Raw genomic sequence first — 24,921 nt, 5'->3', positions numbered from 1 at the left:
TTTATTGATTTTTTACAGAGAGGAAGGAAGAGGAATAGAGAGTTAGAAACATCAATGAGAGAGAAACATCCATCAGCTGCCTCCAGCACACCCCCTACTGGGGATGAGCCCGCAACCAAGGTACATGCCCTTGACCGGAATCGAACCTGGGACCCTTCAGTCCACAGGCCGATGCTCTATCCATTGAGCCAAACTGGTTAGAGCATAACTCTTGCTTATTAACAATGATGTCCACAGGCCTTCCTCCCTCCCCGCCCTGGGCTCCCAGCACCATGCCCGTGGAGGCACACTTTGTCATTCCATAATGAGGCACATCATCTCCTTTGCTTCTCCCATCAACCTTCTGAGGCAGGTGCTATTCGTCACACCACCATTTTAAAGACAACAAAAGCTGAGGCCAGAGAGGTTTCGTAACCTGATCCAAGTGAGAGAAATAATAAGTGGTAGTGCTGGGAGTCCAACCAAAACCATTCTGACTTTGGAGACTGTCCTCAAACAACTCATTGACTCAGTCATTTAATTAACTAACAGAAGAGGGAAGGAACAACCATCTCCACCACCTCTGAGAGGCCCCGAACTTAAATGACAACATAGGTTACTAGAGAGGATGAACCAAAGGTCACAGAGGCCAGGCAGAGGAGCCCAGGGAGGCTTCCTGGAAGAGGCTGTAGATAACCTGGGTCTTAGAAAAATGAACAGCACACTGATTCGGAGCACCAAGCTCTGCAGTCAGGCAGGCCAAGACCCTCGCCATTGTTACCTGTAACTACGGGAATGTCCCCAAAACTCTCCAAACATGAATTTCACCAGGTAGTCTCAGAGGTTCCTGTGAGGATGAGATTCCTGTGAGAAACATGCTGCAGGGAAGACTTTTAGCACAGTGAAGAGTAAGTGCTCTGTTAATGTTATCTATTACCATTATTACTTCTACTAAAAAAAGAATGAGCAGGAGTTAGCCTGGTAACAGAAACAAGGCAAGAACTTGCTTATTTCATTCCTGTGGTCATGGCATTCATGAAGTGAAAGTGGAAGAAAGGGGGAGATCTCAGAAATTTGGGGGTAAAAAGGAAGTAGTAGTGAGAGCTTCAGTCTGAGGTATTAAAAGGCCCGGCCAGCAGGATGCCAGGTATTAGTTGGCTTGGAAGAGCCTGGTGAGAGGAGGTCCTGGAGGCAGGGACACCACGTTGGACAGCTTTGGGAGCCCCTCTGTAGGGTCATCTGTGTGAGCGGTGTCTGTGTGGGGTGCACTGCACAGCCAGTGCGGCTGAAGGCAGCAGCGTGCCAGGCTGGATGCTCTGAGGGTCCCTGGACAGCGGACATCACTGCTACAGGCACCAGCCAAGGGGTCCCAATGCCGATGGATCCAAGCCATCTGGGCTGTTTCAGTAAATGGCGGGCAACACTGTGAAACCACATAGAAACCACACAGAGACCATATAGCAACCACATCTACAGGAGTCCAGTGGTGACAAGAGAGCCTGCGACCATCCAAATTTATCAGTACAGCTGCAGGAACGTGACAACTCATTTTAGAGGCTCCTGCCAATGCTCCCTATATCCAGAATAACAAGGAAATGAGCAGAGCTCTAGGCCACAGATCTCCAGCTCAAGGAAGGGGGCGGGCTGGGGGCTCTAATATAAAGTTAGCTCAACGTAGATTTGTCTGGAAAACCCAGAGCTTTATTCTCCAAGGCAGATGAGAAAGAGAAAAACAATTTCCCCATCCTTCCTTCTTTCAGAGATATAGAACTTTTCCTCCTGGGTTGAACCGCCAACTCCCCTTAACTCTTTCCCTGCCATGCCAGTCTTCAGTGCTTCACTCCCAGTAACCCTCACCCACACCCCATCCGCTTGCACCAAAGCTCCCACAGCACCCACTGCATAACTCCAGGAGGCGCCACTCACACCGATGGAATGGGAGTGTGCCCCGGATCTGAATGCTGCTCTTGGAGCTGTGCGATCCAGCAGCCCCGCAACAACACACACCCTCCCACCCCACCACCCACACTTAAGAAAAAAGCAGGAGCTTCGGTTTAGCTCAGTGGATAGAGCGTTGGCCTGAGAACTGAAAGGTCCCAGGTTCGATTCTGGTCAAGGGCATGTACCTTGGTTGTGGGTACATCCCCAGTAGGGGGTGTGCAAGAGGCAGCTGATGGATGTTTCTCTCTCATTGATGTTTCTAACTCTCTATCCCTCTCCCTTCCTCTCTGTAAAAAATCAATAAAATATATATTTTTTTTAAAAAGAAAAAGCAGGAAAATGTCAAATGTTCAGGGAAAAACTTGACTGGGAAAGAAGATGAAAATAAACACCTAAGAATGGCTAAGAATCCTTGAACTTGTTTTTCATTCAACAGAATAAAAGAAACAATAGGGATAGAAAACAGCAATTAAGCCGGGGTGATTAGGAGAAAGAGAGCTGGATAGAGGGCAGAGGTGGTCCCAATAAACATCCTAAGGACACTAGAAATGTGGACTTAATTGGGAGTGGAGATAAAAATGAGTTTTAATTTGGGAAATGCTGAGATTCAAGCATTGGGAAAAATAGGGTGGATGTAGGATATGTAGATATGGGATCTGATCAGAAGTAAAAATGGGGGTTGGGGGAGAAATAAAGCCAAGAGAATGAATAGGTTATCAATAGAGGAAGTGAAAAGATAGACTAAAGAAGATGGCTGACTCTTGGAGCATGCCTACATATGGGAAACGGGGGAGATAAGAAGGAAAACTGGGGAGTCCCAAAGTGAGAGAGTCAGACAGTTAGAGAAACATAAAAACCAGAGGTCTCCAGGGTCATGAAAGCAAGAGAGAATTTTCAAGGTGGGTTTCTCTAGTTAAATGCTGTAACAAGACATTATGGGGGCGTGGATGGTCAGTGCTGACCCCTGAGAATGTTAACTGGTGTGTTAGCTCCTTGAGGGATGTCTATGCCCTTCTCAAGGTCAGGGCCAGCTACACAGGAGGAAAGCAATAAGAATTCATGGAATAGAGTAAAGCAGCTATTAGCACAGCTTTTAAAAGAAGGCAAAAAGTGACCGGCATACACAGAGTTAATCCTCATTCCAAGCTTCCTTATAGGAAGGCGTTTTCTGTTCACCTGGCAGAAGTTGAGACTCACCTGAGAGGAGGGGCTAGAGGCTATTTCCTGGGATCTTCCCTGTCACAAATTCTCCGAATGACCACAGCAAAATCGCAAAACCTTTTGGTTTTGTGTCTACAGATTTATTGGTTTGGAATTGATAGACACACTTACTTGCAAATATATTGAAAACACCCAAAGGAAGAAACATAGACTTCACTTGTCTCAAACCCTATGTGGTCTCCACACATTCTCCAACAAAATAAAATGCCTAGCATTACACACTACTTCATAAAAGCTTTTTATCATGCATTTATTGGTCATCTCCCAATGTTAGGCATGTTCTGGTGAAATTCCAGGATTTGAAAGAGGACTCCCTTGAGGGAGACGAGCAAAAGAACAGCCAATCCCAATAGAGTGTGATCCGGGCTCCCTCAGGAAAAACCTGCAGTGCCATTGGGACAGAGTGACACCTAGCCCAAACCTGGGGTCAGCGAAGGTCATACCTGGGCAGGGGCTTGAAAGATGAACAGAAATTAGCTGGGGTCAGGGAAAAAGGGCATTCTAAGCTGGCAGTATGACATCTACAAGAACAAAACAAGACAATACAATACAGTCAACTAGAGGGTGTCATTTTTTTAGCCATGTTTAAACAGTTAATATGCAAAACCATTGTTTCTTACCAAAAAAAAAAAAAAAAATGTGCACAACAGACATGCCTGCCTTTTTCATCCAGACCTCCCCACCACCTAACCCCACTCTTAAACATCACCCATCACAGACCCCAACAGCCCTGGAGTATGTATTAGAGATAAGAGGAAGGTTTATCTAAAGATAAGGTATAAAGGGAAGATGGGGCTAAGAAATAGGTTCAAGCTCACAGATGGCCTGAGATACAGGGTTCCTGTTCAGGATGAAGGAGGAGGAAGAGATGGGGTGATGCAGAGCTAGAAAAGGGGTGTTTTTTTTGTAGATGACCGGAAAGCTTGAAGTGTAGTAGTTTTTTTATAAAGCCCCCAAGCAAAATGGCTATAACAAAATGTAATATGTTCATACAAAGACTAGGAGATGAATGACTGCACGGTGTGTTTTCTGAACTATAGGTAATTCAGTTTGACTGAAGCAATGAGCCAGAGGAGGTTAGGAGTCAGGTCAGACAAGATCTTGTAGGCTGTGCCAAGAAGGTTGAGTTTTGTGTTCAAGACCAAATTAAGGAGATCAATTGAATAATTTTAAGTAAGGAAATAACATCATTTCATTTTTAAAAACATATTTTTATTGACTTCAGAGAGGGAGGGAGGGAGGGAGAGAGGGAGGGAGGGAGGGAGGGAGGGAGAGAGAGAGAGAGAGAGAGAGAGAGAGAGAGAGAGAGAGAGAGAGAGAGAGAATGAGAGAGATCAATGATGAGAGAAAATCCTTGACCAGGAATCAAACCATGACCTCCTGGCTGACTCTCAACCACTGAGCCAAGTCAACTGGGCAGGAATAATAATTTTAGAAGGATCATTCTGGAAGCAATGAGGAAGGGGACTGAAAGGGGAAGACCTACTACTAAATATAGTGATCGGATACTACAAGATGAAGGCTAAAGAGGAGGGACTTTTTTATGAGTCATTTAAGATGTAAGACCATCAAGACTGGGGATAAAGTCTATTTGAAGCTAACTGAGATAGAGGGAGCAGTGATGTGGTGGGTGGATGAAAAAGATCCTTGGAAAACTGGATAGATGTTAAAGCCGTTCACCAAGATAATACCTTCAAGGGGGAGAATGTTTGAGGTGGGGTAGTGATATGATGAGCGTGTTGATGAGCCTGTGAGAAGTGTCTGTGGTCCCTGTTAAACAGATAAAGAGCTCGGAAGAGAGGTGAGTGTTGCTAATACAGATTGACAGGTTATTAGTACTAGATGTGATAGGTTACCCAGAGGGAATGTATAATATGAGGAGAAAGAAGAACCGAGGGTGGCAGGGTCAACATGAATGTGTTGGGCACAGGATAAAAAGATGCTCAGAAATTCAGCCGAAACGCTTCTCTAGTCATCATCATGGAGACCTAGGCCAAATTCAACCTTCCATTGCAGGGAAAATCAACCTGGTTTGCTTAGAACCAGTGGAAGACCAGGTAAAAGAGATATCAGTGTTCAGTTCAACAGTGAACTATTCGGGTAACACAGAGCTATAGGAGTTCTGCCTTCATACACTCAAGGACAACTGGGAGAAAGGAGAATAGGAAGCATTACACAGAAGAGCAGGGATTGTGCATTTCTGGGTTTCCCGCACTTGGAGAAGTGAAGCCTTCTTCATCCTCCTACAACATAGACTTCTGTGGGTGCCCCTATGGTGTGCACATTTACACAGATACTTCCACTACATACACACATCCTCCATCGGGAAGAGTTCTCCAGATAGGGCCAAGGCCTAAGTGCACAACTCCAATTTGAATACCTCCCCCAGAACTACGGTAGTTCTTTGTTTGTTTATTCTTATCTGAAGATATTTGTCCCTTGATTTTTAGAGTGGAGGGGAGAGGGAGAGACAGAGAGAGAGAAACATTGATTGGTTGCCTCTGCATGTGCTGGCCAACCAGGGCTGGGGATCAAGCCTGCAACTGAGGTACGTGCCCTTGACCAGAATCAAACCCAGGACCCTTCAATCCACAGGCCATTACTCTATCCACTGAGCCAAACTGTCTAGGGCAGGCATCCTCAAACTTTTTAAAGTGGGGGCCAGATCATGGTCCCTCAGAGAGCTGGAGGGCCGGACTATATGAACTACTAATTCCTACTGTAACACCTCGGCTGCGCTCACTGCCCAAAAAACCTGGCGGGCCAGATCAGACTCCTCTGCGGGCCGCATGTGGCCCGCGGGCCGTAGTTTGAAGACCCCTGGTCTAGGGCTAGTTATTTAAAAAAAAATGTGTATATATATATATATATATTTCCCCCCCCCCCCCACTGATTTCAGAGAGGGAAAGGGAGAGAGAGATACATCAATGATCAGAGAGAATCATAGATCAGCTGCCTCCTGCACGCCCCCTACTGGGGGGTCAAGCCCAAAACCCAGGCATGTATGTGCCCTAACCTCCTGGTGCCATAGGTCTACACCTAACCACTGAGCCACATCAGCTGGGTAGAACTGGTTCTGAATATTATTTTAACATGTATGAATCTCTGGATTCTTTAGATATAATTTAAGCCAGAGACCTCTTCTTTGGGAAAACACACATACATGCAACAGTATTTATTGTACAATCATTTTAAGTGCTTCGCAGATGCCATTCTCTCCGTGAATCCCCTGGGGACCTCTGGGCTCCCTGCTGAAAGCTTCCACCCCCTAGAACAATTTATCTAGCTCCTGTCACTTTCAGACCTTTCAAAACAAAACAGAGCCTTCCCAGAGGAGCAGAGCTGAAGGAAGCCAGGCACTGTGGCTTCTGCTGACCCTGAGCTGATAATTCCTCATTTCCGTTTTCGAGACTGCGGAGGATCTCTCTTTCCCTTTTCTAAGAATCCGTCCGCCATCCTCTCCCAACAAAACACTCACAATCATACAACCCAAGCACCCCAGCCAGACACTGCAGCACCACTGCGGGCCTCAGGGCTGCAGCTGTGCAGCCAGCCCCTCGCAAGCAAGAAACATCCCGAGTTCGTGACTGCTGACCGAAGGCAGGGCACGCGGGTGTCTCCGACTGCCAGGGACAACGGCCAGGAACAGGGACTTGCTGGGTGGGCTTGGCACAGTGTGAGCCTCGAATAAGCATGTGTTGACTGAGAGTTTATTCTGTTTTCATAGAGCAGCGGGGTCCTGGGTTTTTGTTGTTTTTTTGGCAATATATTTTTATTGATTTCAGAGAGGAAGGGAGAGAGGGAGAGACAGAGAGAGAGAGACAGAGACAGAGACAGAGAGACAGAGACAGAGAGAGAGACAGAGAGAGAAACATCAGTGATGAAATGTTTCTCTGGGGATGAAGCCCACAACCCAGGCATGTGGCCTGACCAGGAATCGAACTATGACCTCCTGGTTCATAGGTTGACGCTCAACTACTGAGCCATGCAGGCCAAGCAGGGCCCCGGGTTTTGATGGGTGACAGGCACTGTTGACACTGGGTACTTCTTTATAGATTGTAAATTTAGAGAGCAGATATGTTAGGGAGTGTTATGCCTTGTAGGACAAAATAATCCTCAGTTTATTTTTTTAAAATGTGAGCCACTCAGCACCTTTAAATGATGACAAGTCACCCATCCCCACATGCCTAAGTCTATTTCCTTCTTTTAAATTTATTTTTCTAATAGTATTTGCATATATATTTGAATTATGAAAGGTAATACACTCTCACTAAGGAAACTTGGAAAATACAGACAAGCACAACCACTGGTGTGCTTTTGAAATGATTTGATTTCTAAAAATTCCCTTTGTATGTACCTTTTCAGCTTCCCAGGGACACTGCCATTGTTTCAGGGTGAGGCGTTCCTTTGGCGTGGAGAGGGGGGAGGCTGTCCCCACAGACAAATGGGACAGGATCCTTTGACCTTGTAACTCCCTGGGCTCTCACTCCGGGTTGAGGATTAGTCTATTGTTTTTTCCCCTGTTGATGGAAATTTCCCACAGTTTATGCCCAGCTCTCTTTACTTCCTCTACCCAAAAGACCAGAAAAACTCACTGGAAGCGCCTTCCTATTCATTTGTCTGCTCAAGTTTGCTTTCAGTCCTCACATCGCCACTGCTGTCTGCAGACGGCTTCCCAACAATCCCCGCAAGGATTGAGAAACCAACCACACCGTTACATATGGTTGGCCCTGCCACCACTAATAGTCGGGTTTCTCTTGATAGACGTCTCCCTGACAGTAACTCTTGCAAAACAGAAAAGCCACAAATTCAAAGCACTGAAACCATAAATGCAAACACGGCAGACGTACTAATTAGAGAATTGAGAAAACAGACTTCAGAATTTGAGTGTCCATATTTCTGGATTCTTCTTTAGCTTTGAGAGAGAGGAATTTTATCTTAAAAAAAACAAAACTCAAAAGCATATTATTTGCTCAGTGAAACAACTGTCTTAGATACATTTTCCAACCAAGTGCAAAACTTGAATTTAAAGCAGTGGGGGAGGATCAGTTAGTTCAGTGGTCGGTAAACTCCTCAGCCAACAGAGCCAAATATCAACAGTACCACGATTGAAATTTCTTTGGAGAGCCAAATTTTTTAAACTTCTTCTAACGTCACTTCTTCAAAATAGACTCTCCCGGGCCATGGTATTTTGTGGAAGAGCCACACTCAAGGGGCCAAAGAGCCAAATGTGGCTCGCAAGCTCAGTTTGCAGACCAAGGGGTTAGTTTATTAGAAAAGATAAGGCCCTTCTTACCTGGCGCATCATGGTGTATGTAATATGGGGCCATGATCATTGCCAGGGGTACCCATTTTTTCTGCATTTCAGCTTTAAGGTCTCTGAAAGCTTGTGCATCTGTGATTGATGTCCCAATCGCCACACACAGGGGCCAGACTTGATCCCTAGATGTCAAGTTTCTATTATAGAGGAAGTGCAAGTAGCTGGCGTATGTGTGTGGAATTTATTATAGTATCTCCTCGACCTCTGTCCTTTATTTTTAATAAAAAGAAGGAAAACAGTAGTAGCAGTGTGGGCTGAATTAAAATGTGGTTCCCAGTTCAGGGAAAATTCAAAGGGCTTGAGAATGTGTGAGCTGTCACCGCTCCTCCCTTCGCAGACACTGACAAGGGCCGTGGGGACTTCACAGCGATAAGACAAGAACAGGATCCTATGATGAACACAGCTGCTCTCCCCAAGCCCGCAAACCTCTGAAATGGGCATTTTTATTACCAGTTCCCACCTCAAGATAAGGAAACTGAGTCTCAGAGTGTAAGTAGCTTGTCCAAGGTCACGGAGCTAGGAAGAGGTCAAGTGGTATCTGATCCCGGTCTCTTGCCTGAAGTCTAAACATTAGAGAGGTCAAATGATAGCTATCCAAAGATCAGCTCCGACAGCTCCACACTTCATTTCACACCTGCAAAGCGAGAACAACAACCTAGACCTGGCTTGACTTTTCCACAGGAGCTAAGTGCCCTGGTCCAGCCCAGGACTCCTCCGCTTCTCCGTCTGCTTTCCTTCCTTCACAGCTGTGGATCACTGAGAGGGGCTGTCTATGCAGAAGGCCACCGTGGGGATGCTTCTAGACCTGGCTCCCCGGCTGCCCACTAAGCACCTTCTTCATCATCCATTAGGTCTCTCATAATTACCGCATCCAAACATGGACCACGACTCTCCCTCTCCAAAGATGGCTCCACTGGAATCCTTCCCCTCCCAAGATGATGGCAGCTCTACCCTCCCTGTAGCCCTGGTCAAAAATATCAAGTCATCCTGGACTTCCCTCTTCCTCCTGTTTTCCTCATGTCCATTTAAAAAAAGGCAGGTTCTGAATCTCTCTCACACCCATACTGGGGATGAGGCCCACAATCCAGGCATGAGCCCTGACGGGGATAGAATGGTGACCTCCTGATTCATAGGTCGACACTCAACCACTGAGCTATACCAGCTGGGCATAAAAAGGCAGTTTACAAATGTTTTTGCCATATGATTCTTTAAAATGGTAAATCCCCACATATTGTTAACAACTATGTATAGTGCCAGGTGGGCACTGGACTTTGTAACTTACATTAATGTCTAACCACTATGCTGTGCACCTGAAATGAATATAATATTGAATGTCACCTGTAATCTATAATAATAAAAGCATAATATGCAAATCAACCAAATGACAGAACAGCAGAACGACTGTCTGGATGACTTTCCAGACGACCATGCTATGACACGCACTGGTGCCAGGCCTGTCAAGGCGGGTGCAATGTGATTGATCAGGGGGCCTGCCATCACCCCACGATCCCTCCATAGAGGAAGGCCCAGGCACCCTCTGCGGGGCGATCGATGAGGGGGCTCTGCAATCAATTGCCCCAAAAAGGGAGGCCTAGGCCACCCAGCTGGAGGCGCTGTTGTGGGTGGGTAGGCCTCCCTTTGTGGGACAATCTATCTGGGGGCCCCAAGACCCAGTGCCCCACAGAGGGAGGCCCAGGCCAGACAAGCAATCGCACCCCACGCCTGTCGCCCACAGAGGGAGGTGACCAGTGGCAGGGAGTGGGGTGGGGAAAAGGGACAGCACTGCACAGATGGCAAGCAGTGGTGGGGGCAGGGCCAGCTGCCAGCATTGGAGGTGGGTGGGTAGGAAAGCCCTGATAGGCCCTGATTGCCAGCCAGGCCTAGGGACCCTATCTGAGAGGTCCCAGATTGAGAGAGGGTGCAGGCCAGGCTGAGGAAACCACCCTCCCCATGTACAAATTTCATGTACTGGGCCTCTAGTTAGTAAATAAAATGGCAAATTCCTCTCGTAGAGTTAATAAGATTCCATTTGTATGGAAGTCATTTCAAGAATGTTTACTTGAAGTAACTAGGTGAATTTCTCCTGTCATAACACTGTCTACCTACAAACAATGTTCACCTAGCACTTTATTTTAATGTACTATTTGATAAACACAATGCAACACTTCTTCTCTCCCAGACATTGGTTTCCTAGGGCTTTTGAACCCATTTAATTAAATGCCTCATGTAATCCTCCAAAGATCCCTATGAAGTAGTTACTATTATTTTCCATTTATTTAGGTAAAGAAACTGAGGCACAGGGAGGTTAAATAATGCCCAAGACCACACAATTCCAACCCCGACAGTCTGGCTCCTGAGTCGAGATCTTAACCATTCCGCAGGCTCCGTCCATGAGACATACTTCCCCCTTAAGTGAATAAATGAACCTAAGGTATCATCTTCCTTTCTTATGGCCAGGACCCACTCCTGCCAGGAGCCCAGCCAAGACTGCATGGACATTCTCTGTCCTCTTCACACGAAAGGGGTAGCCAGATGACAGGAGATCAAAGCCCCTGGCCCCGTGGGCACTGTGCTGGGACCAGCCAAGCCTCCCAGTCCAGTCTAATAGTGACAGTAAGTGACCCTGATTCCCTAGAGCTGCTTCCCCATGGCCTGCTCATGGATCGGGAACTGAACACCAACCAGCAGCAGAGCCCGTGAGCGCCTGGGCCCTGGGGTGTGCTGGATGGCACAGCTGGAGGGGCTGCTGCAGAGGACACAGCCCCCACATGCCAATTAGGCTGCTGGTGAGTGACTGAGACATGTGGGGTCTATGCAAATGAACTCCAACCCCCAACTCACTGCCTTTTTAGATGATACTTTATAAAAATAACTAAATAAATAAATAAATAAGGCAAGGCGGAAGAGATAGGGCAAGGAAGAGAAGGAAGTGTGCACCAACAGCCCTGCTGATGGTGTGAATTGACAGCCAAAGCAGGACAGTTTCCCCTCCACCAGGACCTCACTGGTGTGGCCAGAGTGGGCAGAGAGCCTGTGAACGCTTTAGAGCACTTTTCCTGCTGTTAGCAGGGACAGGACACAGAGATAGGAGGTTAGGAGAGGGTTTCAAAGCCCAGGCCTACTACAAACTTTGACAAATTACGTAAGTCCAGCCTCTGTCTCCTTTGTTAAGTGAGATGCTAGTCTTACAGAGCTGAGGTGGACATTAAGTGAGATAATGTAGTAGAGAGGACCTGGAATATAGTAAACCTGGATGAATGGTTGCCGTTCATAGTGACTGATAATTTCAGTAATAAAATTGTTCACACCCTCAACTGTTCAGTGTTTAAAGTTGAGGGAACTGTAGGGAGACAAAGAATGATGTAGAAAAAATTAATATTTTATGTTTGACAATAGCAGGAAAATACACAAGTAAAACTGGATTGTTGATGGTCATGGGTGGGCACAATGGACAACATTTAAACAATGTATAATTCAATAAGCTCACCGTCATTTTTGCTTAACCATGACATTATAGCTTTTCCCTTTTCAAAGCTCAATTCAGGAAAGATAGATAAGTAGAATCCATTTCTAAAGCAGAGAAATAAAATGTTTTCCTTATTTAAATATATATATACTAGAGACCCAATGCACAAATTCATGGGGTCCATCAGTCTGGCCTGTGGGATTGGGCCAGAACAGGCTCTCTGACATCACCTGGGGGGTCCCAGATTGCAAGAGGGTGCAGGCCAGGCTGAGGAACCCCACTGGTGCATGATCAGGGCTGGGGAGGGACATGGGAGATTGGCCAGCTGGGGAGGGACTGTGGGAGGACTCCAGAGCATGTCCGGCCCTTCTTGCTCAGTCCCGATCCATCTGCCAGACCCCAGCAGCAAGACACCCTGCCAGTCAGAGTGTCTGCCCTCTGGTGGTCAGTGCATGTCACAATGACTGGTTGGCCAGTCTACTCTCTACCCCCTAGTGGCCAGTGCACATCATAAGGAGCGGTTGAGTGGCCTTAGCATATCATTAGCATATTACACTTTGATTGGTTGAACAGAGGACCAGATACTTAGCATATTACCTCTTTATTATATAGGATATATATATATATATATATATATATATATATATATATATATATATATAGAATTTCAGAGAAAGGAGAGGGAGAGAGAGATAGAAACATCAATGATGAGAGAAAATCATTGCCTGGCTGCAAGGAGAGGGAGAGAGAGATAGAAACATCAATGATGAGAGAAAATCATTGCCTGGCTGCCTCCTGCATGCCCTGCACTGGGGATTGAGCCCTCAACCCAGGCCCAGGCATGTGCCTGGCTAGGTGCAAACCGTGACCTCCTGGTTCATAAGTCCATGCTCAACCACTGAGCCACACTGGCAGGATAAAATAACATGTTTTAATCTCACTTTTTTTTTTTCTTTTTTTGGTAGGTAATTAGCTAACTTCAAAAAGAAGGCAACCAATGAAGTGATTCTATCAAGCTGGTAGGGTCTGATAGCCCTTCTCCGTTAACTGACATTTGGCATAAAAGGGCTGCCAATGCCATTTCACTCAGGTGGTGTGCTGGCCCAGACCCACACCACCAAAATGGGACCTTCTTTCAAGGGGCACCAGGGCTGAGCCTGAAGGGACAGGTGTAATTATCTCCCCTGCAAATTAAAAGTAAGGAGGACCTTTTGGACCTAGAGTGGAGGGCCTCCGTGGGGTCTAACGTAAAGGGAGAAAATCCTAACTAGAATCAAGGGGCCCCAAGTTCTCAGTGCCACCTTCCTATGGAGACCGTGAAGCCTCTTAGGCTGGGCATCACCAAATGTCAGGAGAGGTGGGATGCCGATGGTGTGCTTCCTGCATGGCTTTGAACCAGGTGCTTGACCTTCCCAGGTCATTTTGCAAGTTGAAAGAGGCCTACCGCCTGCCAGGCTGACAGGGTTTATCGTGGGATTGGATTTTATTTACAAAGAGGTCTGACGCCATTAGTTCCAAAGTGCACTCCTATTAATAAAAGGAACATGTGAAGAAGGTCGAATGAAGAGTCCAGGGTTACTCATCTGCCAATGTATCACTCAGTGGATTCATTGGTCAGGAGCTGAGGCAAGAAGGCAGAATATGCCAATTAGATGGTCAGATGGCAGTCACGAAAGAAAGACTTTAAGAAGTTCAGACATGCCCTGTGCTCAGTAGTTAGAGCATTACCTATGCACCGAAGGGTCTCAGGTTTGATGCCCAGGCAGGGCACATGGGAGAGGCAATTGATGTCTCTCTCACATATCTCTCTATTTTATTCTCTCCCCACCCCCTATTCCTCTCTAATAAGAAACCAATTGGAGCTGAAGCCAGTTTGGCTCAGTGGACAGAGTGTCAGCCTGCGGACTGAAAGGTCCCAGGTTCGATTCTGGTCAAGGACATGTGCTTTGGTTGCGAGCACATCCCCGTAGGGGGTGTGCAGGAGGCAGCTGGTCAATGTTTCTCTCTCATCGATGTTTCTAGCTCTCTATCCCTCTCTCTTCCTCTTTGTAAAAATACACACACACACACACACACACACACACACACACAATTGGGTAGGGGTGGGGGAAGCTCAGACTTCCCTTCTCTCCTCCTTGACCCCATCCTTCCTTCCAGCTGTCTTCTCACAGACCTGGAACAAGCCTGTGCTGACCATCAGAGCCACAGTAAATTTAGGACCATTTTCTACAACCCTTTGTCCCACCTAAATCTTACTCTTCCCTCCAATCCAATGTGACTGCACCTCCATGAACCTTGCCAGCCCAGCCCAATCTAAGAAAGAGGCCCCGTCTCTGAATCCATAATAGAGTGCCGTGCCCTTTGATTATTTGCCAACTGTTGGCCACATTGCTATTTAACTGCTCCTTATCTGCATAAATATTATGACCTTTTTCTCTCAGAAGACTAAGCATTACACTTCTCTGAATTCCTCACAGCCTTCTCCTCGGAGCCTTGCACCCAGAGATAGCCCTTTGCATGAAGCCACCTTCCGAAGGTTTTCCTGGGCCATTAACAGTCTGCAAAGTAGCTTCACACTCCTAATTGTGACTATGTGTCACAAAGGACAATGATCGTCTCTCACCTGTTAGTGAGGCCACCTGGGAGCACAAGTCCAGGTTAATTGTGGGGTCAGCTGGAGTGACAGAGGTATACACAATGAACAAAAACTCAAGGGACTTTGAGTTTTCAATCCTGCCCTTCTATTACCTGTCTATACAGTTCTGTTTCTAAGTCCCTGCACTTCAGAAAGACAACACTAGCACTGGAAACCTTCCTCCTGAAATGGCTAGAAATGGAAAAATATACACATGATAACATCCTATATAATAAAGAGGTAATAAGCAAATTAACCCTCACACCCTCACAAGATGGCTGCCTACAACCAGGCTGGCAGGGGGGGTTAGTGAGGGATGACCAAACAACTGAACAAGCAGGCTGCGTGGTACAACCAGGCTGGTGAGGGGGCCGTGTGGGGTGACCAGGCTGGCAGGAGTGGCAGTTGGGGGCAACCAGGCCAGCAGGAGGGGACAGTTAGGGGTGACCAGGCCAACAGGGGGTGCAGTTAGGAGTGATCAGGCCAGCACACAGTGACAGTGAGGGGCGATCAGGCAGGCAGGCAGGCAGGTGAGCAATTAGGAGCTATCAGTCCAAGATTGTTAAAGGGATGTCTGACTGCGGTTTAGGCCCAATCCCCAGGATCCATCCTTAACTGGCAGTTGGAAATTCCACAAGAGGTCCTGGATTGGAGAGGGTGCAGTCTGGGCCTACAGGATCCCCCACCCCATGCACAAATTTTGTGCACCAGATCTCTAGTTTATTCAATATAAACATATAGAGAGGATACTGTTTATCTGGCAATTTGATATGTATATTCCTTACATATCAAATCGCCAGATAAATGTTACCCAACAGAAATTGTAACACCTTTTTTTTTTTTTCTTTTAATGTTTTTCACTATTTCAGAGAGGAAGGGAGAGGGAGAGAGAGATAGAAACATCAATGATGAGAGAGAATCATTGATCGGCTGTCCCCTGCCAGGGATCTAGCCCACAACCCAGACATGTACCCTGACTGGGAATCAAACTGTGAACTCCTGGTTCTTAGGTTGACACTCAACCAGTGAGCCACACCAGTTGGGCTGTAACACTTTCTAATGCATATGTTCAGCATTTTAAACCCCTCCGGGCTAGTGTCAGTCCTTTCCCTCACAGGCTCTCACTCCTGTCTAGTATATCTTTTCAAACTTCAGACCAAGTTTCCTGGAGGTCTGAGATGGAAGGAACCATGGCAGTTCACTGCAGAATTGACCGAGAGAAGGTACCACTAAGGCCCAGACTGCAGGAGGTGAGGAAAAATCATGCAAAATTACCCAGAGAAAAATGGGCAGATCTGATCCACGGCCTTGGCCTCAAGCCTCTAGGACGGTGGTGTTGGTTCCAAGCCTCCGCACCCACCTCTGGCGGCACACAGAATCCTAGGGGATTTTCCTGTCTCCAAGAACACACCTTTAAGGTGCCATCTTCCTGTCAGATCTCAATCAAGACAAGGATCTTTTCAAATCTCACTGACTTCATTTTATAGCTTGGAATATGTCTTATTTTATGCAAATCTAACGTGTAAAATTCCTAGTGTATTCTATCCACACCCCAATGGACCAATTTACACTCATCCCAACTTGAAACAAACATTGTAACCTGCTAGCTAGCACTCAAAATAATGTTGACTCTGAAACTATTTCATGCATTCAAATGGTGTCTGCAGGGCAGGCATATCGCTGATTAGCTGGACCCTAGTAGAGTTCAAACTTTGGCCACCTCCAGGATTGAGAAAAACATGGTAAGGAGAAAACAAACCCTCACTATGTTTTGTTTCTTGTGTCATAATATACACACCAACATATTTTGTCCTTAATGTCCATTCTTGGAATGCTCTCTCATTACAGAAGTGGTGAGTCACAGTTAAGAGAACTGTTGTGACTTGCTCCACCCACCTACTGGTATAAGCCAAACCAAGGCCGATTTTGGTTTCTCATGGGGGGGGGGGGGGGGATGTGAGGGGAAGGTTAATTACAATTTGCATGATCACATGACACACAGGTTTCATTACAAAGGTGACCTCAAGTGAAGTGAGAATTTTCTTGGTCTGACTTTCGTAAAATGCAGCCAAATAATACGCCCAGTGGTGGGCTAGCCCAGCTCCAGAAATTAATACAGGAAAGACAAGAAATGGGATGGGTCAGGATTGGACTACACTGACAGGCTTGAATGAGAGGTCGGAGCCAGGCGAAGAGGGTGTGTGTCTATGACAGAATGGGGAGTTGGGCAGAATGACAAAGGGAGGGGATAAAAGCAGCACTCTCCTCTCCTTGTACTCAAAGTCTATAAAGTCATGCTGTTTCATCTGAGATGTTTCATCTCCTCGAGCTGAGAATTGCATTTGCAATTCAATGTGCACCTAGAAACTGTCACTCTTACAGGCCCCACTGCTCCAGCCGGAGTCAGCCCCCAGCAAATGTGCCCGTGGAGATTGCAGAGACCTTCCAGATTTTTCCCTTCCACAAGGCCCTCTGTTCAGGTCTCTCCCTCCACCATGTCTCAATTTACCCTTTTATTCCGTGGTCTTCAAAGTGTGGCCTTTGGACCAGCAGTATCAGCATCACCTGAGCATGCCCATCAATGCTTGTTCCTGGGCCCCTCTCCAGATGTGGAACTCTGGGGTGAGGCCCAGGCATCCGTGTTTTCTCAAGCCCTCCAGATGATTCTGATGCAGCTGAAGTTTGAGAACAGCTGCTTTAGATAACCTTATCAAATAACTAGAGGACCAGTGCACAAAATCCATACACTGGTAGGGTCCCTAGTGGCTGCCTGCCACCACCAGGGTCTCCCTCCCTTCCCCTGGCCAGCCTGGACCCCTGGTCAAACTCCCAGACAACTCCCGGTGTGGGGATAATTTGCATACTATGCTTTTGTTATATAGGATTACTTTAAGATGAGAGAATGTGTGCATTTTAGGAGAGGACTTGTAAACAAGACAAACCACTCAAGTGCCAACCAAATCACTTTCTAGTAGTGGAACATCAAGTCAAGTGGTAGATCAGACCGTGAGTGAGATCTAAGGCTGCTGTGTTAGGTCAAGCCCTCAGCATCTTCTGTTACACTTGGCCTTAAAATCTGATGTCAGCCGAAACTGGTTTGGCTCAGTGCGATGAGCCAGTGTCAAAACAAGGCCCGTGGCAAATTCCTTCCCACCAGCCTGCAATGGGCCAGCCACCGCGCTGTCATCATGCACTCGCTGCGTTCCATCACAATGACAGTTTATGACTGTTCATAAACCATTCGGCCACGATTTAGGTGGTTTTAGATTTGGCCCTTCTCTGATGAGTTCGACACCCTAGGCTAGAGCCCGCTGCAGACTGAAGGGTTCCGGGTTCGATTCTGGTCAAGAACATGTACCTTGGTTGCAGGCACATCCCCAGTAGGAGGTATGCAGGAGTTAGCTGGTCAATGTTTCTCTCTCATAGATGTTTCTAGCTCTCTATCCCTCTCCCTTCCTCTCGGTAAAAAATCAATAAAAATATATTTTTTTAAAAAAATTTGATGTCAAACCCTAACTTAAAACCCCCAGTGGTTGCTCCCTGCCCATAGGATACAGTCTGAACCCCTGACACTGACCCAGGCCTTCAATCATCTGCCTCTGGCCACTCCCCCAGCTATGTTTCCTTCTGCACTTCCCTTCCTCCTTGGCCACACCTGTCTGTAGGGGGATTATATTTTTTCAGGCCACTGACTATAGGCTTGGCCATGTGCCTTATTTGGCCAATAGCATGAGAGCTAAAGTGATGTCTGGACAGACTCAAAGTGCCCTATTTGTTTGGTCATGTTTTCTTTCTTCCCTTTCCCGTAAGTGAAATTCAGATTATCCCAGAAAGAAGCTATTTTGTTAGCCTCAGTGGGTCCAGAATAAAGAAAGATCAAAAGCAGAACCACAACTGATGTACACTGGACATCCAGTGTAAGTGAGAAATGAACCTTGGCTGTTGTAAGCCACTGAGATTTGGGGGCCGCTATTCGGCCTAAACTATTAGAGTACTTTTGATCTCCTATATCCTCTTGGTCTGGAACATCTCCTCTCCTTGGCTTTACCCTTCTTTCCAATCCCACCCCCCTCCTGCCTGCACAAGAGATTGGCTCAGCATTCTATACTCTGTTCAGGTTTTAGCCCCTCAATCAAATATCTTTGTATTTCCCAGGTACAAAAGATCACTCCTACCTGTAGGACCTCCTCTGGATGCTACAGACCTGTAACTGTCCCTGGATCTGCATTAGGGCCTTTCCATTCATTAGGACAACTCAGGAAGGAAGGAAGGAAGGAAGGAAGGAAGGAAGGAAGGAAGGAAGGAAGGAAGGAAGGAAGGAAGGAAGGAAGGAAGGAAGGAAGGAAGGAAGGGAAGAAATGAAGAAAGAAAGAAAGAAAGAAAGAAAGAAAGAAAGAAAGAAAGAAAGAAAGAAAGAGAGAAAGAAAGAAAAAGACAAAAGAAACTGAGTCCTCATTTCACAGAATGGGAGACTTTGGCTCAGAAAAGCAAACTTGCCCAGGTCCCTCACCCCCACCCCCATCAGCCACAGAGACAGAGCTCTCACCAGATGCAGATCTAGCTCGACCTGAGCAATCTTCCCCTGCCCCCATACCCCCACCTCCCCCAGGAAGCTATCAGATCCTCCCACTCTAGTAGAGAGAGTAAAAGTCTCTGTATCAACAACTGAAAGAGCTGATGAATTCCTTTGACACTTGCAAAATCTGCATCTGGAAGTGGGTTTCCTGCCCCCTGAGAAGATAATCACTTTCCCTAAGAAGATGCAGTTATTCTTAAGGCTCCAGGGAAAGGCCCAGGACACCCTAGGAGAACTGGGGCATTTTTGTCTGTGCCTTTCCCTCAAGTTATGGGGGTACTGCGGTGTGACAAGACAAGGAGAGACCCACTTGCAATGGCCCCAGGAAGCTTTGTGAAGGAAGGTCCTTTGGGTTTGTCACAGGGTAGGAAGTTAAGTTGCAGAGGGCTCAGAATTCCAAAAGAGTTTGTTACATCTTGATATTTCAGGTTTTAAAAAGAAAAATGAGTGGCATCAAATGTTTTTCTGACTCTTCAGATTAAATAAATAAGAAAAGGAAAGTGACACAGTGGCAAAGAACTGAACCAGACCACCCAGGTCAGGCATGTGAAAACCGCCTACAGTGGCAACTGCAATTCAGACTTCCAGGAGCTGCTGGAGTTTTGTTTTGTGGTTAGGCTTTGCTCGCTCTCTCTCTCTCTCTCTCTCTCTCTCTCTCTCTCTCTCTCTCTCTCTCTTTCTCTCTTACTTGTTTGTGTAAGGGAGGAGGACAAACTATAAGAACTTTCAAAATTTTTGCCAATATCAACCACACTAATAAAAGACAAGCATTCAACAAAGAACCATGATATCCTCTTCACACAACGTTCATACCCATTTTTTCTAAGTGGTCAAGGGCTCTCTAAGACGGGGAGTTGGATTCCATTTAACTCGCACCATCCCAATGGAGTCCTCATGGGATACATTGCCCTTCAGTGATGCCATCAGTAACATTAATAGCATGTTTCCCCTTCAAGTGCAGAAGGCTATTTGGAGCTCCAAATGGTTGCTAGGCCAGTGTAGACACCTCTGGTTTACGCTCTAAAAGACCATCCACTCCATATAGTAGCTAAGAGCCAGCAGTAACTGAGTACTTAAGCGCAGTGCCCCATGTATTTCAGGTACTGCCTCCTGTAATAACCCTCAGAACAGATGCTATCATGTGGGTGCCAGTCATGACTGCCACCTCACAGTGTAGGAGAGTGAGGCACAGAGGGCATTGACGGACATGAAGAGACAGGCAGGGGCCAGTAGCTGCCCAAAACCACAGGTAATGATTCACTTACAGCCCGCAGGCACTTCTCAGTAAGGGCTCACACACACACACACCCAGTACACTCAGTCACTCATAAACACACTCCCATCTTCAACTCTTCATCCCAGCCAGACACACACACACACAGTACACTCAGTCACTCATAAACACACTCCCATCTTCAACTCTTCATCCCAGCCAGACACACACACACACACACACACACACACACACACACACATTACAGTCAGTCATTAACACACTCCCATCCTCAACCCTTCATCCCAGCCAGACACACACACACTCGCGCACACACTGTACACTCACTCACTCGTAAACACACTCCCATCTTCAACTCTGCATCTCAGCCAGACACACACACACACACACACACACACACTGTACACTCACAGACACACTGTACACTCACATACACTGTACACAGACACACTGTACACTCACACACACTGTACACAGACTGTACACAGACACACTGTACACACACTGTACCCAGACACACTGTACACTCACACACACTGTACACAGACACACTGTACACACTGTACCCAGACACACTGTACACACACACACACACACACACACACTCATGCACACGCTGTACACTCACTCACTCGTAAACACACTCTCATCGTCCATCCCTCCGCAAGCCAGCGGCGGGCGGCGGGGTAATGGCTTGGCAGCGCGCGGAGGAAACTCCATCCAAACGCGGGGTCCGCGGGTCCAGGCGGCCGCTGGGCGCTGTCCAGCGGGCAGCGCGCCTGAGAGTCCTGGCTGGGGTCCCGCCTCGGGACACCCCGAAGCTGGGGAGGCCCGCCAACGCCGGATCCCGGGAGGGGTGGGGGCACCGTCTCCGGAGACACCTGTTGCCGCCTCCCCGGGAGGGACCACGAAGCCGTCCCGGGACCCGGGCGTCGGGGGAGACGCTGTCTGGCAAACTGAGCGTGAATGCGGGGGTCGCAAGGCTCTTCCTCCCGCACCCCGCCCGCCTCCGCCCACCTCCCCTCCCCGCCTCCCCCTCCGGACGCCCGCGGCGCGTGGGGATGTCAGGCCCCCAGGGACCCGGGGGCACCTGCAGAGGCGGACCCGGGTGCGAGGGGCCCGGGGAGCCGCGGCACTAGGACCTCGCGGCCGGGCCGCCCCCTGCCCGCTCCACCTGCGAGGGCCCCCGCACCCGCACGCTCCCCTCCCTCCGCGGGGCGCTGCGCGGCGCGGTTACCGGTGACGCCGCCGCCCGCAGGCTCCCTGGTGTCGGCGGAAGGTGGCCGCAGCGAACTGGCCGCGCTGGCCCGGGATCCCCTCCCGGCGCTCGGCTCCCACCGAGCTCGCTCGCTCGCTCGGATCGCAGCACCGCCGCTGGCTCGCGGTCCTGGCGCAGCTCCCGCCGCTCCTCATTGGCCACCGCGCGCTCCCGAGCCGCGCTCTGATTGGGGGTTCGGGAGCGGTGGGTGGTGCCCCGCGCCGCCCCCACCTCCTCCCCGCGCTCTGATTGGGCGGCCGGGAGCAGTGGGTGGCGCCCCGCGCCGCCCTCACCTCCTCCCCGCGCCCTGGCGCCGAACCTGGCATCCCGGCTGCACGCGCCGCTCCATCCAGACGCTCCGTGCAGCGTGGGGCTGCCTCCCCGGCGCAGGAGGGGCGAGAAGCGTTCCTGCGAGGAGCCCGGGGAGGTCGGGGGTAGGGATCGCCAGGGAGTGTCCCCCAGAGCCCCTGCCAATGCTGGACCGCGGGGATCATTGCTCCTCCGGCTTCACTCCTACCTGGGGTTTTGACCACCTGCTCATTTTGATCCTGGGACTATTATACTGGGTGCAGGAGTCGGGCTACCAGATTGTAAACAGTGGGTATCAGATTGGGTTTGGGGACTCAGGTCGGACTATGACACACATTTTTTTTTTAAGAAGAAGAAGAAATTTATTTCAAATAGGTTCGGTGGTACATGTGCTACAGCAAAAGCGAATTGTAGCACTTTCCTTTCAAACCAGCAGTGATGTGTAATTTAGACATTATTTGGGAATGAGTAGTTTCTGAGAGAATCAATCCAGTAATTTTTGCATTTATCGTAGACCCTAATTTCAGTACTAGAGAGGTTACATTTGCATCACCAAAAAATGAGAATAATTGATACTACGGTGAAATTCACTCCCCAGCACTACTTTGAAAACATATCGCTAATTTGGTAATAGAAAATCTGATTTGTCTCAGACATGGCTGGAAACTTTTGCGGGAACTTGAGGGTCTGCTGAATCAAGTGATGAAGGCTTATATCTGGATGTGTTGAGTTAGTATAGTCCTGGGGTGTTGATCTGTGAGTGCCTTGAGTGGGGCCTGGATGAGGCTGGTTGTCCTATTAGGAAATGTCTTTTGTGTGAAGTGTATCATTGGGCATGTGGAGGTATTATTGATATGAGAGAATGCTAAGTAACAGATTTGCTATCTGAAAAGGGATTTACTATCGGGGAAAGGGAGGGAGGAAGAGACTGAACATAAACTGTGCACCAATGGATGAGGATGAGGGGGCAAAGGGTGGGGTGGGAACCTGGTGGAGGGGGGAAGAAACGAGGAACCTGTGTAATAATATGAACAATAAAGATTGATAAAAAAAAAAAAAAAAAAAAAAAAAGAAAATCTGATTTGATCCAAATTCTTCAGTCATCATCTACTGTTGGCTTGTCACTCCCCTTCTTATTTACACACAATCTGTATGTGGTCCAACCTTGGCTTGCAAAGCGGCTTCGCCCAAGGTCCTCATCACGTTTGCAAATTTTTAGCAGTAAAAAAGAAAGATGATTCTCTTAATTTACAAGGAACTTATACCTTGCTGGGGAAAGGAGGTTGGATAATGATGATGATAGTAACAACAAACCTACTGTTTCTGTGGTGCATGTTATTTGTGGGCACTTTTCGAAGTGTTTTACGTGTATTCGTTCAGAAATACGGGAAACAGCTGTCCTAAGGAGGTCCACATGTCCAGGAAAACGTGTGAACAGGCAATGTCAGTTCTGAGGATGGAGAGATTTTTTTCATCTGGAAGACACACTGGGTCACTCCATACCGTGGAGAGGGATTATCGGGAATTAAAACTATTAACACCTTCCGTTTCTTCTCCCGTAGTCTTTATTCCTCCTGGCATTTTCTCCCACCTGCCTTGAACCCTTCTAAAGAATAAAACCAACCATTATCAAACAGGGTGCCACCGGAACTCTGTTACCCCCTCACAAAGGGCCCCCACTAAACACCTAGGTAGACAGTAGAAATAAATAGCACAGTTCATAGTTGACTTTGGTTGCACTAATATTTTGAAAGCAAGTATGTAACCACTTTCCTATAGGTCCTCCCCCTACCTCTTGAATTATGGTGGTGCCCTGGCCAGGTAGCTCAGTTGGCTAGAGCATTATCCCCATACGCCAAGGTTTCAAGTTTCACCTCCAGTCAGGGACATACAAGAATCAACCAATAATTGCATAAATGAGTGAAACAACAAATCTCTCTCTCTCTCTCTCTCTCTCTCCCTCCCTCCCTCCCTCCCTCCCTCTCTTCCTCTCTCCCTCTCTTCATCTCTCTCTAAAATCAATCCAAAAAATGTAAAAAAATACACACATCCTGCATTCTGAGAGTGTGGAAACTGTCATTGAAGGACACAGTTAAATCTTAAAGGGTAGTAGCTAAAAGAATGAAAGTGTAGAAGAACAGAAAAATCTATAAAAAATATTTAACAGTTGCCTTGCATTCCCTCTGCCCCCCTCAAGCTTCCATCTTCAGCACCCCAGAGGGGGATTTACTCCTTAGATTTGCATTGTCCCATTAAAGAGTCTGTGGTGATGGAAATATTCTTTAACTGAACTATTCAATATGGAAGCCCCCAAGCCCATGTGGCTATTAGCCACTCCAATGTGGTTAGTGAAGAACTGAATTTTAAATTGTATTTACATTTAAATAGTCAAGTGTGGCTAGTGGCTATTTTACCTAAAGTGTATCTTTGGCTGGCTTAGAAGTTGTCTTCACTGGCAGCTTGAAAAAACACTGCAGGGCATGGGAACGGGACAGTCTATGTCTTTATGCCCAGCTCAAGTCTAAATCCACTAGAAATTCTTCAATAAGATCTCACAGCTCCCACCCTTCTCCTTTCTATGAACTCTTAATGAACTTCTGTCAATAACGCAGTGTTTACTTTTGTCTTTATGGCAAGGTGCTCCCATTCCACAAATATTTATGGACCCAGCACTCCGTGGAATTCTGGAAAGAGAAAAGATTGCAGACAATGTTGGCCAACATCCAAAGGGTTGGTCTTTTTTTTTTTTTTTTTTTTTTTTTTAATGTTTCAGTATGCTATTATTTCAAAATATTTTTCACATGCAATGAACATTAATATCTCAAGGCAAAACTATTTTAAATATGATAATGTTACATGCAATAAGCACCAATTATTCAAGAAAAATGATCTTACATATAACAATAGTACATGCAATAAACAGTAATATTTCAAGAATAAAAGGATTTTAAGTATAATAATACTAAGGGCCCAGTGCATGAA

General features: G+C 47.2%; 1 protein-coding gene across 4 annotated transcripts in view; it reads right to left on the bottom strand.

The window, feature by feature from the left end:
- STON2 (stonin 2) overlaps positions 1 to 21,756 on the bottom strand; it is a 124,918-nt gene extending 103,162 nt beyond the window's left edge. For 3 of the 4 annotated variants that reach the window (XM_036429820.2, XM_036429838.2, XM_036429848.2), the window contains exon 1: positions 21,610 to 21,741. The gene's annotated coding sequence lies outside the window, so the exon portion shown is untranslated. Of the gene's footprint in view, positions 1 to 21,609 lie in introns of all 4 variants that reach the window. The other variant, XM_036429830.2, reaches the window with a different exon arrangement.
- Positions 21,757 to 24,921: the final 3,165 nt, after the last annotated feature.

The sequence above is a fragment of the Pipistrellus kuhlii genome, unplaced genomic scaffold (assembly GCF_014108245.1).
Source record: "Pipistrellus kuhlii isolate mPipKuh1 unplaced genomic scaffold, mPipKuh1.p scaffold_m20_p_1, whole genome shotgun sequence".
Taxonomy (NCBI): domain Eukaryota; kingdom Metazoa; phylum Chordata; class Mammalia; order Chiroptera; family Vespertilionidae; genus Pipistrellus; species Pipistrellus kuhlii.
The sequence above is the reverse complement of the archived record's forward strand: the minus strand, read 5'-3'. Positions and strand labels throughout refer to the sequence as shown.